This window comes from Biomphalaria glabrata, chromosome 5, assembly GCF_947242115.1.
Source record: "Biomphalaria glabrata chromosome 5, xgBioGlab47.1, whole genome shotgun sequence".
Lineage (NCBI taxonomy): Eukaryota > Metazoa > Mollusca > Gastropoda > Planorbidae > Biomphalaria > Biomphalaria glabrata.
In genome coordinates, this window is record NC_074715.1 from 8,117,863 (window position 1) to 8,132,659 (window position 14,797).

A 14,797-nucleotide genomic window follows, 5' to 3' on the forward strand; every position below is an offset into this window, starting at 1 on the left:
TGGAGAGTTTTTCTGCTATCTCACAAACTCAGAAAACACCACCACCAGATCCGCCAATGGAAAAGGACTATTTAAGCCATAGACTTGTTTTGATTGTTTTTAATGGAAAGAATCACTAGGAGTTGTTTTACATATGAAAACAAGCTGAACAGGTGCCGACAGGTCCTGGAAACCAAAAATTCTCGACCTGTATGGTGACATGTATGTACTACACAAAACAAATAGGCTTTCTGTCCATGGCTTTTGCAAGAGGTGAGTTGAACCTTTCAAGACCGCACTCAAATGGAGTTTGATGACGAAGGGGATGATTATTTAAACGGGACGGAAGGAAAGAAGACTATTTCCCTTTATAAGGGGGGGGGGGGGGGTTGCGCTAAAAAAAAATGCAAGCAGCTGACGTTTTTAAATGCTATATATATATATCATGACGATAACAGGCGTGGTGATAAAGGCCCACGCTATAGAAATCTTGTTTCGAGATCAATGTGTAAACACCAGAAGGCATATCTATAAATGAACAAAATGTTTGCTTTCTTTGATAATATACTTTTTAGAAGGTATTAGTTCGTACGACAATTACAGGATTGAAAGTAATCGGTAGGCCTATATCATTCTCAAAACTACACCAAATACTGATAAAGGTAAGTGTTTTTAAAACAGCCTTTTCAGCACCATTACTAATCCTCATAAATATGTGAGGTATAGTCTATTTATGCGGGATGCTATAATTATATATTGATTTTTTTCCTTCCCTCAAGAATTTTGTCGAGTATAAAGGAGTAAAGGAAAGATCACTCTGCGGATAGTCCACGAGAAAACAAGCGGGGGGGGGGGGGAGAGAGAGAGAACACGTAGTCACAAAATAGCAACCAAGAAATATCACTCTTTTTTTTATTTGTACCTCACGTTAAAAAAAAAGGGGGGGGGGGGAGTAATCTACTCTGTAGTAACTATCGAGGTGACAGAGCACGCTCCAGAGTTTGGACACAATGGAATTTTTGCAACTCGGACGGAGGGAGTTATCCTAGGTAACTTAAGAGGCGAAAAAAAATTTTTGTCTATATATTTCAGGAGATTTGTAGGCCTATGAGTTTTCAAAAGATTTTAATAATTTCCGGATATTTCCAGGGCCTTTTCGTATATTTTGCAATTTCAGTAGATTTCCAGGACCTCCTGTTAAATTGACAGGAGGCCGCGGGAAATTTGTTATAAGTTATAAAATGGTTTAATTTAATAATTTTTACACCTAAAATTAGCGCGGGTCCTATAAAAGTGTGGGGCTCAATGCGGTCGCATAGGTTGCAGTGGCCTAAGGTTGGCCCTGCAAAATAGCGGCGTATGCTACGCCGCCGGTCGACTAGTATATTATTATTCTTCAAGGGTTGGAATCGTAAAATATTGAAAACATAAACGTTTGTCAAAAGAGTATCGGCAATTAAAGTTCTAGATAGTATTTGTCATTTTAATCTTTATTCGTTTAACTTAATATGGAGATAGGAATTTTGCAAAGTAGGCTAATTGCTAAATCATGTTTTTTAAGCTAAAGTTTCGCACACAGTAGTATGGCTAGTTTACGAAATTGATAGAGTAAATGTATTGGTTGCCAAACTCATGCTGGTCATTTTTTTTTTTTTTTTTTTTTGCAATAACAAATGTGTACGATTTTGTAGATACAGTAGGAATTGATATTAAAAAAAATGCTTATATTTCTTGTTTACAGTCCCATTGGCGTAGCTTATATAAATGAATTTTACGTGTTTGATATTTAAATTCCTATACTTAATGAAAATGAAATTGTTTCTGGCAATGCCGTTATTAAAAAACCATTCGAAACCTTCTTAATATATATATATAATATTATATATATATATATATATATACATACATAAACACAATATAAATATGTAAAGAAATAGATATCCGGACAAATATTACCATGATCTCTTTTAAAATGCATCTACAAAAAAATAAAAATTGAAACAACCCGGATTCAGACTCGATGACCCTAGTCTTCTCAAATCAACACATTAGCCATTGTTCTAGTGGGATACATAGTCGAGAGGCTTGGCTTGGCTACCTATGAAGGGGGGCTCGAAGTTCGACACCCGACTCGGTCAGAGTTGTGTTTACTGAGCGACTAAAGGCAGCACGGAAAAACCTTCTCCCTGTCCACAAATGAGATTGGACCACATCGCTCTGAGCATGCTATAAGCATGAAAGTAGCGCTACACACAAGCAATAATTTATTTATTTATTTAATAGAGAAATAAGCACCTCCGGCAGCTCGGGAACTTTTGCCGGACGGAAAGCAAGCTCTTGGTGCAGACTCAGTGCAGTCTGTATTAAGGATATCCTTTTGAGTCGGCCCCTACTCACCCAGTCATCGACTAGACGTCTGAGTGGGCTGTTGTCCTCCAGCCTTTTGTATTTTTTCGTACGCTAACAACACGATTCGTTCCCTCCGCATTCCGCAAAAGCCATTGGGGGGATATCTGCCATGACATCACCAGCGGCAATAAGGGTTGTCCGCAATGTACCACTGATTAGCCATATTGCTTGGTTCTGCAACGGGTCTGAGCCCAATAGAGACGTTTGCAAGGCGTTAACTTGTGATAAGAGACTGTACTTGATCTGCGACCTTACCGCACCGATGTAGAGCGTCCGCAGGCTTGGAGCCCCACTTGGTCGTGGCCATTCGCTTTATGATTTTCAACCTTGCCGAGGCTTTTTGTCGTATTTCTCGCACAAGATCAGAAATTATATAAACAGCTTAGGGTCCAGGATCCCAAATACAAGGGTCGTGGGTCCGATTGGAGCGTGGTGCTATCGATTTTTAGGGGCCCCCGAAAGGGGAAAAGACGCTATTAGTTTTGTGTGAAATGTTTGTCCGTCTGTCCGTCCGTCCCGTTTAGATCTCGTAAACTTTAAAAGATAGTGAAAATCCGACATCACAATATTTTAGACGATTCAAAGTTCTGATGCAACGGCTACTTTTTGTTTCTGAAAGCGAAAAATCTAATTTTTTAAATCACTTATGCAATCAGTTTTTTAAAGAGAAAAAGCTAATTAGTATGCATGTTTAATTTAATTTAAAACGAATAGTAATCTTGTTAACTGCATTTTCTTAAACATTTTTAATTATCCGGAAATGTTTTTTTTTTTTTTTTGAGGATTCGAAAAAAAGATTGAGCCTTTTCAAAACAATTACATTAATAATAAGACTTCAGTTAGGCCAGGGGAGGCGCGGTAGCTGAGCGGTAAAGCACTTGGCTTCCGAACCGGGGTCCCGGGTTAGAATCCTGGTGAAGACTGGGATTTTCAACTTCGGAATCTTTGGGCGCCTCTGAGTCCACCACCCAGCTCTAATGTATACCTGACATTAGTTGGGGAAAAGTAAAGGCGGTTGGTCGTTGTGCTGGCTACATGACACGCTCGTTAACCGTAGGCCACAAAAACAGATGAACTTTACATCATCTGCCCTAAATACCACAAGGTCTGAAAGGGGAACTAGTTAGGCCAGGTTCACATCTAACTTTGCATTCACTTGCACCTATCCTTTGATCTGCTGGACCGTTGGGGCACTACACAAGATCTGTCAACCTTCTTTCTCCATTCTTATCTCTCGTTTGTCTTTGACATAATTTCATTCGGATGTTCTTTCTGAAAATATTGAAGCCTGCCTGGGTGGACCACTTTGGGGGCCAATTTTGTCTTTGTAACATTGTTAGATTTATGGTTCTTGGTGGATGTCTTTTTCCAATATGAATAAGGCTTGCAGAAATAGTCAGCCCCAAATGGCTGCCAAAGACTAACCTAAAGAGATGTCTGTAAGAGAGTCATGAGATACAGGGCGTCGACCAAAGTATTTGGGAGGAGATAGCGCGAGACCGGACAGCATGGAGACAGACTGTACGCGCTAGTAAGAACTTCGCCGAATGCAAAAGAAACGAAGCTGCATCAGTCAAGAGAAAGAAGAAGAAAGCTGCCCTGTCAGCTAGCCCTAAGTCAGATGCCTATACATCAGGGGTGGGCAAATTACGTCCCGCGGCCACATGCGGCCCGCCGAGGTGTTTTATGCTGCCCGCCGACACCTACAGAAATCAGGTGTGCCCACAGTATATAGATATAAAAATGCAAATATTTTAAAAAAAATCTATATAAATTATTGAAACTGTCTCATTATAAAAAATTTTAAGTTAAACGAAGATTATGCTTATTGGCTATACATCAATACACTCAATTCAAGACACAATGTCTGAGTGTTGGGTAGGCTTTGAACAGGATGATAAGTGTAACAACTGATGGAGCTCGATCTTTGACTTGAGAACAATAAACTTGAAACAGGAAAGTTTGCACAAAGCTGCATATAATTAATCATATAATGTACCCAGGCAAAGGGAAGTTAACCACGGGTAGTTTTTGATTTATGAATAAATAATCCAATGTATCCTCTATCTTAGTATGGGCAAGGCAAATGAGAAGAATATAAAATCTCAAGGAAGAAATTGTTGTGTTACTTGAAGGACATTGACTGTGACTTTGTTACCAATATTTCTAATGAAGAGTGGAAGACAAAATTTCATGTTTCTTATTATAACCATTGCAGTTGATTGTTTACATATGAAATGCAAATGCATGTTAAATATTTTCAAACAAGATGTTCCCATTTCTACAGGCAAGCCAAAAAAAAAAAAAGTTTGCTTAAAGGTGAAATGATTAAAAGTACAACACTTATTAAGAGAAGCCGATTCAGCTCCAGAGGACATAACTCAAAACAAAGAGAAGTTTCAGTCAGAACTACCACGGAAGTTTTATGGGTGCCAGAAGGTGTATTTCCACACTTAAAAAACCCTTGCTGCTGTTCACACTATTTGGGTTCACATACATCTGTTCTTCTTTTTCGTTCTCATTTTACATGTTGAAGGGTTCCTATCAGTAATCCTATATCTGAGATGAACCGCGTAGTGGTTTCCAGATCAGCCAGTTCTCCGAATAGTCTTTGGAGAGTCTTGTTCGGGTCCCTTGGTTTAGTATGCACCATTGAAGGACATAGTCAGCATTCTCTGGTGATGCTCCACAAGGGCAGGCTTCGCTCGTCCCGACATTTAACTTCTGGAACATAAATTGCCTCATTCAGTGAGCAAACATTTTTTTGTGGAAACTAAACAAGTATAATTACTGGTCAATGTTGACTGACTGTAATTTGACAGCAGTCACACACAGGAGTAACAACTAGTAAGATAGTTTCACAGTTAAGAAACATTATGCACGAGTGTAAGAAGTAAAATACTGCACATTAAGTACAACTGTGGGGATATTGTGATAAAAAAAAGGCAACAGCGATTTTAAAAATCGTAATACAGTGTATATGAATTAATAGATATTCTACACAGCAAGTTAATCTTCCTAAGATATATATATATATATATATATATATATATATATATATATATATATATATATATAGATATATAGATAGATAGATAGATAGATAGATAGATAGATAGATAGATAGATAGATAGATAGATAGATAGATAGATAGATAGATAGATAGATAGATAGATAGATAGATAGATGCCGCCCGCCATTCCCAAACTTTTTTTTAATGCGGCCCTCGATACAAAAATGTTGCTCACCCCTGCAATACATAAACGAACTGTGGCAAACTCTGCCTCTCCAGAAATGGCTTGATCAATCACTCCAGATTCGACCCCACGTTAAGACGAAATCAAAGTCAGTGACTCACCTGGGCGCATCCATTGTCTTACTAAACATGGGGAGCCATATATAATTGTAAGACTTGTTTTAATTTCAGAGATCACGTATGTTTCTTGGCTGTGACAATTGATTCTCATATTTTTACCATTACAATACAATTATAGATTTAAAATAATTTTACTACTATTTTTTTCAAGCATTTGCTTTTGGCTGAAGAATGCAAATCTTAACGGCATTCATATTTTGGAGTCTCTTTGGTGTTGTGGTTGCTGGTAAGTCTATAAACACATGCTGAAAATGTGTTACTTATTCCATTAAACATAACAAAAATATTTAGTAAAAAAATTATAAAACCCTATTCTTATTTACCGGGATTGTCTTTGCAAACAGAAGAAGCCATAAAATGTAAGAAAATTGGAGCTGAACGAGAGAGAAAGTCTAAGGACGGTGCAAATTTAAAGACCTTCAATCTGATAACAAAGGAGGATCTGGTAGCAATGTCTTAATTTTTTTATTTTTTTTTTAGATAAAGTAAAAACGTACAACAACAAAAGAAAAGAAAAAATGCATCTTAACTTTCTAACAACATTTTAGCGGCCACCGTTAGGGGAATAGAAGCTATTAGTTTTGTGTGGTTACTCTGGCCGTCCTTCTGTCTGTCGCATTCCAAGCTCTTAAAATAGAAAAGATATTTAAAATCCGACATCATGATACTTTAGACCTTTGAAAATTCTGATGCAACGGGTCATTGTTTTTTTCTTTTCTGAAAGAGAAAAATTTAATTTTTAAAACCAACTATGCAAGCTGTTTTTTCATTTAAAAATGTAGACCATTTTTATAACTATTCACTATTTATAGTAACAAACACGAGAGGCCTATTAGTGAGCGAGGCAACTATATATCATATATTTTATTTAAATTAAATTTATGAAAACGTTTTTAGATATTTTGCCGAAACTTCTTTTAACAATCGTAATTGCTAAGTTAAGTAAGCTCTTTCATACTAACCACTACGTTTATAAAACAAATATAAAAAGAGAACAAATCTATTTACTATGCATATAAGTGGAAAATAATTTAAAACAACAATTAATATTTAGTAAGTCATACCATGCGTTAACCGCAACAATGGAACAAACACTCAGTACAGGTAAATGTCTTTTTTTTTTTTTTATAATGAGAAATTGACCTTCTACAAAACAATTATATCATTTAGATAATCAAAATCATTTTGGTGAGCTAAAAGGTGGTCGACGTAACAAAGGTGCCACTCGGAAACGCTTTAAAGGCCAGCTTAGGCGCCAACTTGTCTTAGCGGACATAGAAGAGAGCACCTGGCTGCATTCGGACTCAGAACGAGACAGGTGAAGGTCACACATAAATGTCACGGGATACACATTTTAGACCTAATGAAAATCCGCTACTTAGAACAGACGCAGACGCGAAAGGAAAATCTTGATCTTGAACTCCGGCGGACAAGGGCTTTTTTTGTCCTGTAGTGGCAAAATATGTAGGTCACGCTGGGAGGGGGGCCTGTGTAGCCAAGGAAAATGTTGCATTCCTCATTAATCTTCGGGCACGCCTTATTATTATTATTTTTATTATATGACACCAGTTAAGTTCACACCTAACTTCACCTTCATTTTAACCTATCCCTTTGTTTTGCTGGACCGTTGGGGCACCACGTAAGATCTGTCAACCTTCTTTCTCCATGCTTGTCTGTCATTCGCCTTTGATAGAATTTTATTCTGCTATTCTTTCTGAAATTTTAAAACCTGCCTTTTTACCTGCCCGGGTGGACCAATTCGGACGCCGATTTTTAGTTTTCGTTTACAAACAAACTTTCTTTGTAAAATTGTTTGATTGCTTTTTTTTTCCTTTACAGAAACACTGGATACAGGCTCAATATTGGCTATTTTTTTTGGAATCCTTGTATTGTGTTTCATAATAGCTATCTCTGTTCTGGCTATTAAATACAATAAAAAAAAGAAAGACGCCATAAAAAATTATGAAGAGGCTGTAGCATTGAAGATACAAATGTCAATTAATCAAGCACTAGAGATGATAGGACAAAAGATCGAAAATCGGAACGTAGTTTAATTATTACTATATATATATATATATATATATATATATATATATATATATATATATATAGAGAGAGAGAGAGAGAGAGAGAGAGAGAGAGAGAGAGACTAAATCTTCAGAATCAAAGACATTGTCATTATATATATATATATATAGAGAGAGAGAGAGAGAGAAAGAGAGAGAGAGACTAAATCTTCAGAATCAAAGACATTGTCAATATATATATATATATATATATATATATATATATATATATATATATATATATATCTTATCTTATCTTATATAATACAGACGTTACTTCAAAAAAGAAGATGATTACGTCCTAAGCGTCATGCATTTAGTCATGCAAATTAACCAATGACTTAAATTCTGCCAAGTCACTGGTTTTCCTGGCTAGCTCAGGCAACCCATTCCATGCTCTAATAGCACTATATATATAGCATATATATATATATATGTATATGTATATATATATATATATATATAACATGGGCGTAGCCAAGAATTTTTTATCGGGGGGCGGGTTTTGGGGGGATTTTTTCTTCCCCCCCCCGTCCCCGTCCCCCCGCAAAAAATATATTTATATGTATGTATATGTGTGTGTGTGAACATACATAATCTTTATTACATTCTGACCCTTCATTCTTTCGGAAGACGTTTATTGTGCCTGGGGTTAGTGCCAGCAAAGGGGTCTGGAGGAGCGCTAGGAGCTGACACCTAAAATCTGTCTTAGCCATCATTGTTGAGCCACATTTAGTGTTTTTCAATTTCGCAGATGACTATTCACTGCACTTTATTAATAAAGCCCCGCCACTGGTACAAATGTGTAACCTCTCTTGAATACGCTCTTGGAATTAGGTGACTGTAGTTTGCTTTAGATTTTATATCAAAAAGGGAAGTTTTATCGTCAAAATTATCTGTTGGGGGTTTTAAAATAAAAAATCTCTGGATTTGTTTATTTTTTAATTCAAAACCCCATTTAGCTACGGTCATAGAATTTGGTAACTGTAGTTTGCTTTAGAATAATATTGAATATAGAGGTTTTCCACCTCAAAACGCTCTGTAAGGGGATTTTCCCATCTGGAGGGGTTTTAAACTTTAAAAAAAAAAGCTATCTGTAGGTGAAGGGCTTAAACTCAAAACCCCCTATTGGCTTGGTTTTTAGTGTGTAATTGGCTTTTTTTTATATTAAAGTGGTATTTTTAGCATCAAAGCCCACTGAAGGGAGGTTAAAACTAAAAACCTCTTTTGGCATTGCTCATAGCATTTTAGAGAGTGTAATTTGCTTTTTTTTTTTAATATTGAAAATGTATTTTTTGCTTTAAAATCCACTGGAGGGTAGTTTAAACTCAAAACCCCTTTAACTACACTCATAGAATTTTGTGTGTATAATTTGCCTTTGTTTTTAATATTAAAGAGGTATTTTTTACCTTCAAATGCCTCTGAAGGGGGGTTTAAACTCAAAACTGAGTCAAAACCCATTTAGCTTCGCTCGTTACATTTTGAGTGCGTAATTTGCTTTTTTTTTATATATAATGAAGATGTAATTATTTAGCTTCAAACCCTATGTTATGAATATTATATGCTGTATCTGTTATCGTTCTTATGTTTACATGTGCTTGTAACTCGTCCGTAAGAATGTGTTCACGAAATGTGTGTTGTGTAGTCATTCAGTGTATTAAAGTCATTCTAAGCAGATATGGTTTTCGACTCTGTTATCATTATGTTCATAACAATTTAATACACTGAATCCAAAACTGTGAAGTTGTAAGAATTTCGAAATGGATAGGATATTTCGGCCAGAGAAATTTGACATCGAGCCCACAGCACCTCAAGCAGCAGAGCATTGGCAGTACTGGTATGAAACTTTTAAAAATTTTGTATCAGTAGTATGTGTAGACAATCTTGATACTAAGAAACTACTGATAAACTATATCTCTCCTGCTGCATACCAACTAATACTTGATAAAGAGACATTTGATGAAGCAATCCAGACTCTAAACAGCATCTACATACAACCAAAGAATGAGGTGTTTGCTAGGCACAGGCTAGCTACTTGCAAACAAGAGCAAGGTCACACGAGAGACGCCTACATGCAGAAATTAAGAACTGTCTCCAAAGATTGCAACTTTAAAGCGGTGACTGCTGAACAACACCGAGAAGACGCTATTAGAGATTCGTTTATCAATGGACTTGTGTCCAACAGCATTCGAAAACGTCTTCTTGAAAAAACTGTTTTGAGTTTAAAGGACGCCTTCGAGGAGACTCGCTTACTAGAACATGCTTATCAGCACTCATTACAGTATGAATCATCACAGCCGGAAACAAATTGCGCGGCAACTTCTCTCACCTATTCTTTGGCCACACCCTCCCCAAATGTAACGATTCCTAAAAGTGCAAGCAATTCACACACACATGAAATAAATGCATTAGCTAGCAAGTGTTATTTTTCGGCAGGGTTAAGCATCCCCGCTCTCAATGCCCTGCAAGGGAAGTGACATGCAATCATTGCTTCAAAAAGGGTCACTTTCAAAGAGTTTGCAAATCTAGATCTTCAACAGTTTCGGCTATTGCTACTGTGCAGCCTTTGAGTTTAAACAAATCTACGATACCCATTTTCATCAACAACGTGCAATTGGAAGCCCTAGTAGACACTGGGAGCTGTGAAAGCTATATTTCGACGCACATTGCTAAGAAGCACAAATGGCAGACATGTTCCTCAGGCAACAGAATCTTTATGGCTTCCGCTAAACTATCTCGAATCACTCAAGGACATATCTACGCTAGCATACGACTTAAAAATGAACGATGCTAGGGAGTTACACTTTCCCTACTAGACAATTTGTGCTCCGACGTCAATCTTGGGCTTGACTTTATAAGTTTGCACCAAAGTCTGTTTATTCCTTTCGATGCTCAGAAACCATCCTTGTGCCTGAGTACTCTCCAGCCAGCGAGCGTAAATGTTCCTAGCCTATTTAGTAATCTGTCACCAAACTGTACCCCAGTGGCTACAAAGTCTCGCAGATATTCCATTCCAGATAGAAAGTTTATAGAGAAGAAATTCAACAACTGATATAGGATGAGATTATTGAACCATCTAAATCTCCCTGGCGTGCACAAGTCCTAGTCACAACAAATGACAGACATAAGAAAAGAATGGTTATAGACTACAGTCTATATACAGTCCATAAACCAGTTCACTCAACTAGACGCCTACCCTATGCCCAGAATTGATGAACTAGCAGAAAAGATTTCCCAGTACTCTGTATATAGCACTTACCTGGAAAGTGCATACCATCAGATGCCTATAAAAGAAGAGGAAAGGCCGTTCACAGCCTTCGAAGCATGTGGGAAACTGTATCAATTCCGTCGGATTCCGTTTGGCGTTACGAATGGAGTCGCCTGTTTTCAGCGTACGATTGACAAAAAAAATCGAAGACGAACACTGACACTTTTGCTTATGTGGACAATGTGACCATCTGAGGTGTGGACTCTGAATCACACCGCCGAAACCTACAGCGCTTTCTTGATAGTTCTCAAAAGTATGAAATCACTTTTAATGAAACAAAAAGTGAAATTAGCATTATTAAAGTGAGACTGTTAGGATACGAGATTTCCAAAGGACAACTAAGGCCGGATCCTGGGAGATTTCGCGCTCTAAGGGAATTACCCGTACCAGTGAACATGCGTGAACAGAAACGAGTAGTGGGTCTTCTGGCTTATTACTCACAGTGGATACCTAACTTCTCAACAAAAATAAGCCTGTTAACACGAAATCAACAATTTCCTGTCCCTGAAGAAGTCAAAAGAACATTTGAAAGTTTGAGAAATGAGCTTGAAAAAGCCGCCGTGTATACTATTGATCCGAATCGCCCTTTAACCGTTGAGACGGATGCTTCTGATATAGCCATTGAGGCTACTCTCAACCAAGATGGCCGGCCCGTTGCTTTCTTCTCCCGCTCATTAACAAAAAGTGAAAGAAAACATTCTTCAGTTGAGAAAGAAGCATATGCCATTGTTGAGTCACTGAGGAAATGGAAACATTTCTTAGTTGGTAAAGCGTTCACACTTGATAGGGATCAGCGATCTGTCTCTTTCATGTATAACAGGTCAAACAAAGGAAAAATTAAAAATGAAAAAATCCAGAGGTGGAAACTAGAACTCTCGTGTTTCCATTATGACGTCATCTACCGCCCTGGCAAGCAGAACACTGTAGCTGATACATTTACCAGAAACTATCTGCCATCACTCGCAATGACCTTAAATTGCTGCACGCTAGTCTTTGCCACCCGGGCGTTACTCGACTTTTGCACTACGTAAGAACTAAAAATCTTCCATTTTCCTGTGATGACGTCAGAACTGTAATAGAACAATGTCAAACTTGTGCAGAGCTGAAGCGCCGTTTTTTTTTCGTCAGCCGACCGGAGAGCTGATTAAAGCGACTCAACCTTTTGATTTCAAGGGACCTCTCCCTTCTGTTTCAAGAAATAGATACTTACCATTATAGATGAATTCACGAGATTCCCATTGCCTTTGCATGTCCCGATATATCTTCCTCTACGGTTGTTAAATGTCTCAATGAACTATTCGCCCTATTTGGATTTCCAGCGTACGTCCACACTGACAGGGGAACTTTGTCTATGTCTACAGAGGTGCAGCATTTCCTCCACGAGAGAGGAATCGCGACCAGAAGAACGACCCCTTACAGTCCGAGAGGAAACGGACAAATAAAGAGACTAAACGGGACTCTATGGAAAGCCATCACTTTGGCTTTACATTTTAAGAAACTGGACATAGCTGTGATAGTAAATGTGATTGTTTTGTCAGACCCGTCCTGTTAGTGTATTCCAGTAGCCCACATTGCTGCATGTCGAAAGAATGTGTTAATTAACAGATAGGGGGGGGGGATAATTGAATTCCTTTTAGGTCTATATATATGGACGATCTAACATGAATAAAGCAGCATTTAAACAGACAAGAAAGTGTTTGTTAGTCTCTACTAGCCTATTATTACAATAGCTAAATGGGAACTAGTACTAAAAATCATTACTATGCACTGCAACTAACAGGACACCACATGAACGACTTCTTGGGCTCAACCGAATAAGTGGTTCCGGGACATCTCTGCCAACATGGTTGACCAGTTCGGGTCCTGTCCTGCTGAAAAAGAACGTTAGATCGTCTAAATATGATCCCATAACAGAAGAAGTTGATTTGGTAACATGCAACCCTCAGTACGCTGTTATCCGAACACCAAACAGTCGAGAGGAAACTGTCTCATTACGAATGTTAGCCCCTAGGGAGGAACAAAAAGTTATAGAAAATGAGAATCAGGATCCGTCAATTGTCTTTCAGTAACGCCGTATAACTATTACATGTTATTCCTACTGTTCTACACAAAGCGTTTTGTTTTTAGCGTAACTTAAAGCGTTCTTGTTTTTTTAATATATATCACGTCATTCCGTCGCTAAGTAAAACATTTCCCTTATTCCCGAAACAAATTAACTACATCCTAATCATGTCATAACAGTGTCGAAAAAAAAAATAAAAAATTCATGACTTTTTAGTGGCAAGTGGAAAAAAACCGATATTAGTTTTCTGTACGTCTGTCGGTCCATCTGTCTGTCACTTTAAGATTTTAAAATCTAGAAAAATTTATTAAAAACTTCATTTTCACCGTATTTTGTGAAAGCAAACCTTTTTTATTTATTTAAAAATATTACAAATTCTTTTTTTTTTTTTTATAAAATACACCATTTGACAGTTTAATCTATGCATATTTATATAAAAAAAATGTATATTCAAGAAGTCTATTTAGTTTATTTCTAGTTAAACTTTACAAATTTAATACGCCTACATTGGTTTAGTTGTACTAGCTGTTTAGGGTCAGAACCCAAATTATATTCTAACTCACAACAAAGACACAAAAAGTACATGTCTTGTATGTCTCGTGTTTCTCATCCTTTATCAATCACGTGACTCACTTTACGACAGACCATTTCGTGGTTTCCTCATTCCACACCACCAAAACCAAACGCTCACATTTCTATTCGTTACTATGGAAATACTCTGATACATTCCATAGCAATCTCCTAAATCAAAATTCTTCTTTACCATATGGCATACCTCTAACTAGATCTATAATCTAGTCTAGGCTAGTATATTTAAATGTTTCCAAGTCAAGATGACAAGATCTATATGTTCAAGGTAGAATTTGCTTTTCTCTGGGTGGATTTATTCATGGGCTTAACCAGGATAATATTTTAACTCTTTAATTTTAAATTACCAAAAGATTTTCCTACAAAAAAAAATGGAAGAAACGAGCTTACATTTACCTAAGCTTTATTTTGTAGCTCAATATTCTTAAGTTTATTAGGCTTCAAACGTTTAATGTATTACATGTTTCCGTTTGCGAGTTATAGTTTGCTTATGAGACCGGCTTCCTCGGTTGCTTACTTGCAGTCTTTATAAGCACTTTTTTCCAAAATTGGGGCATTTGGTTTTGATTTTGTGTGCTATGTGAATTTGCAACTTGGGTTTTCTTTCACTTAACTCTTTCTCTCCTAACTGACGATACCAGGGTTGATTCCAACAGAATGTGGTAAATAATTACGGAGAGAAAGAGAAGGATCTTTTCTAGGTTTCTCTGTTTCTCAATGTCTTTATTACAAATTATGGACTAAAAGAAATCTTTACAAATGTTAGAATCCTTAGTATCAAATTACTAAACTTTGAAAGTTTCAATACATTATGTTTCCCCAAGAGAAATAACCTATTTCCCATGAGAAATACGAAACCTAATTCTCATGAAACATGAAACCTAAAATTTTACTACAACATAAATCCTAGACTTTGAACGTGTATACACTGTGTGTGTCAAATCATGGAATCAAAAAGAGTAAATAATAAAAAAAAACAATAAAAAAAACATGCTAACAATATTTTTTTAATTGCTGTAATTTTATGATTTAAAGTTAATGTTCTTTT

General features: G+C 36.9%; 1 long non-coding RNA gene across 1 annotated transcript; it reads left to right on the forward strand.

Annotated features, from left to right (window-relative positions):
* The first annotated feature begins 439 nt into the window (after window positions 1-439).
* Window positions 440-8,041, forward strand: LOC129926369 (uncharacterized). The gene is made up of 3 exons (XR_008777998.1): window positions 440-641; window positions 5,917-5,991; window positions 7,605-8,041. It is a non-coding gene; the product is annotated as an uncharacterized LOC129926369 (long non-coding RNA).
* Window positions 8,042-14,797: the final 6,756 nt, after the last annotated feature.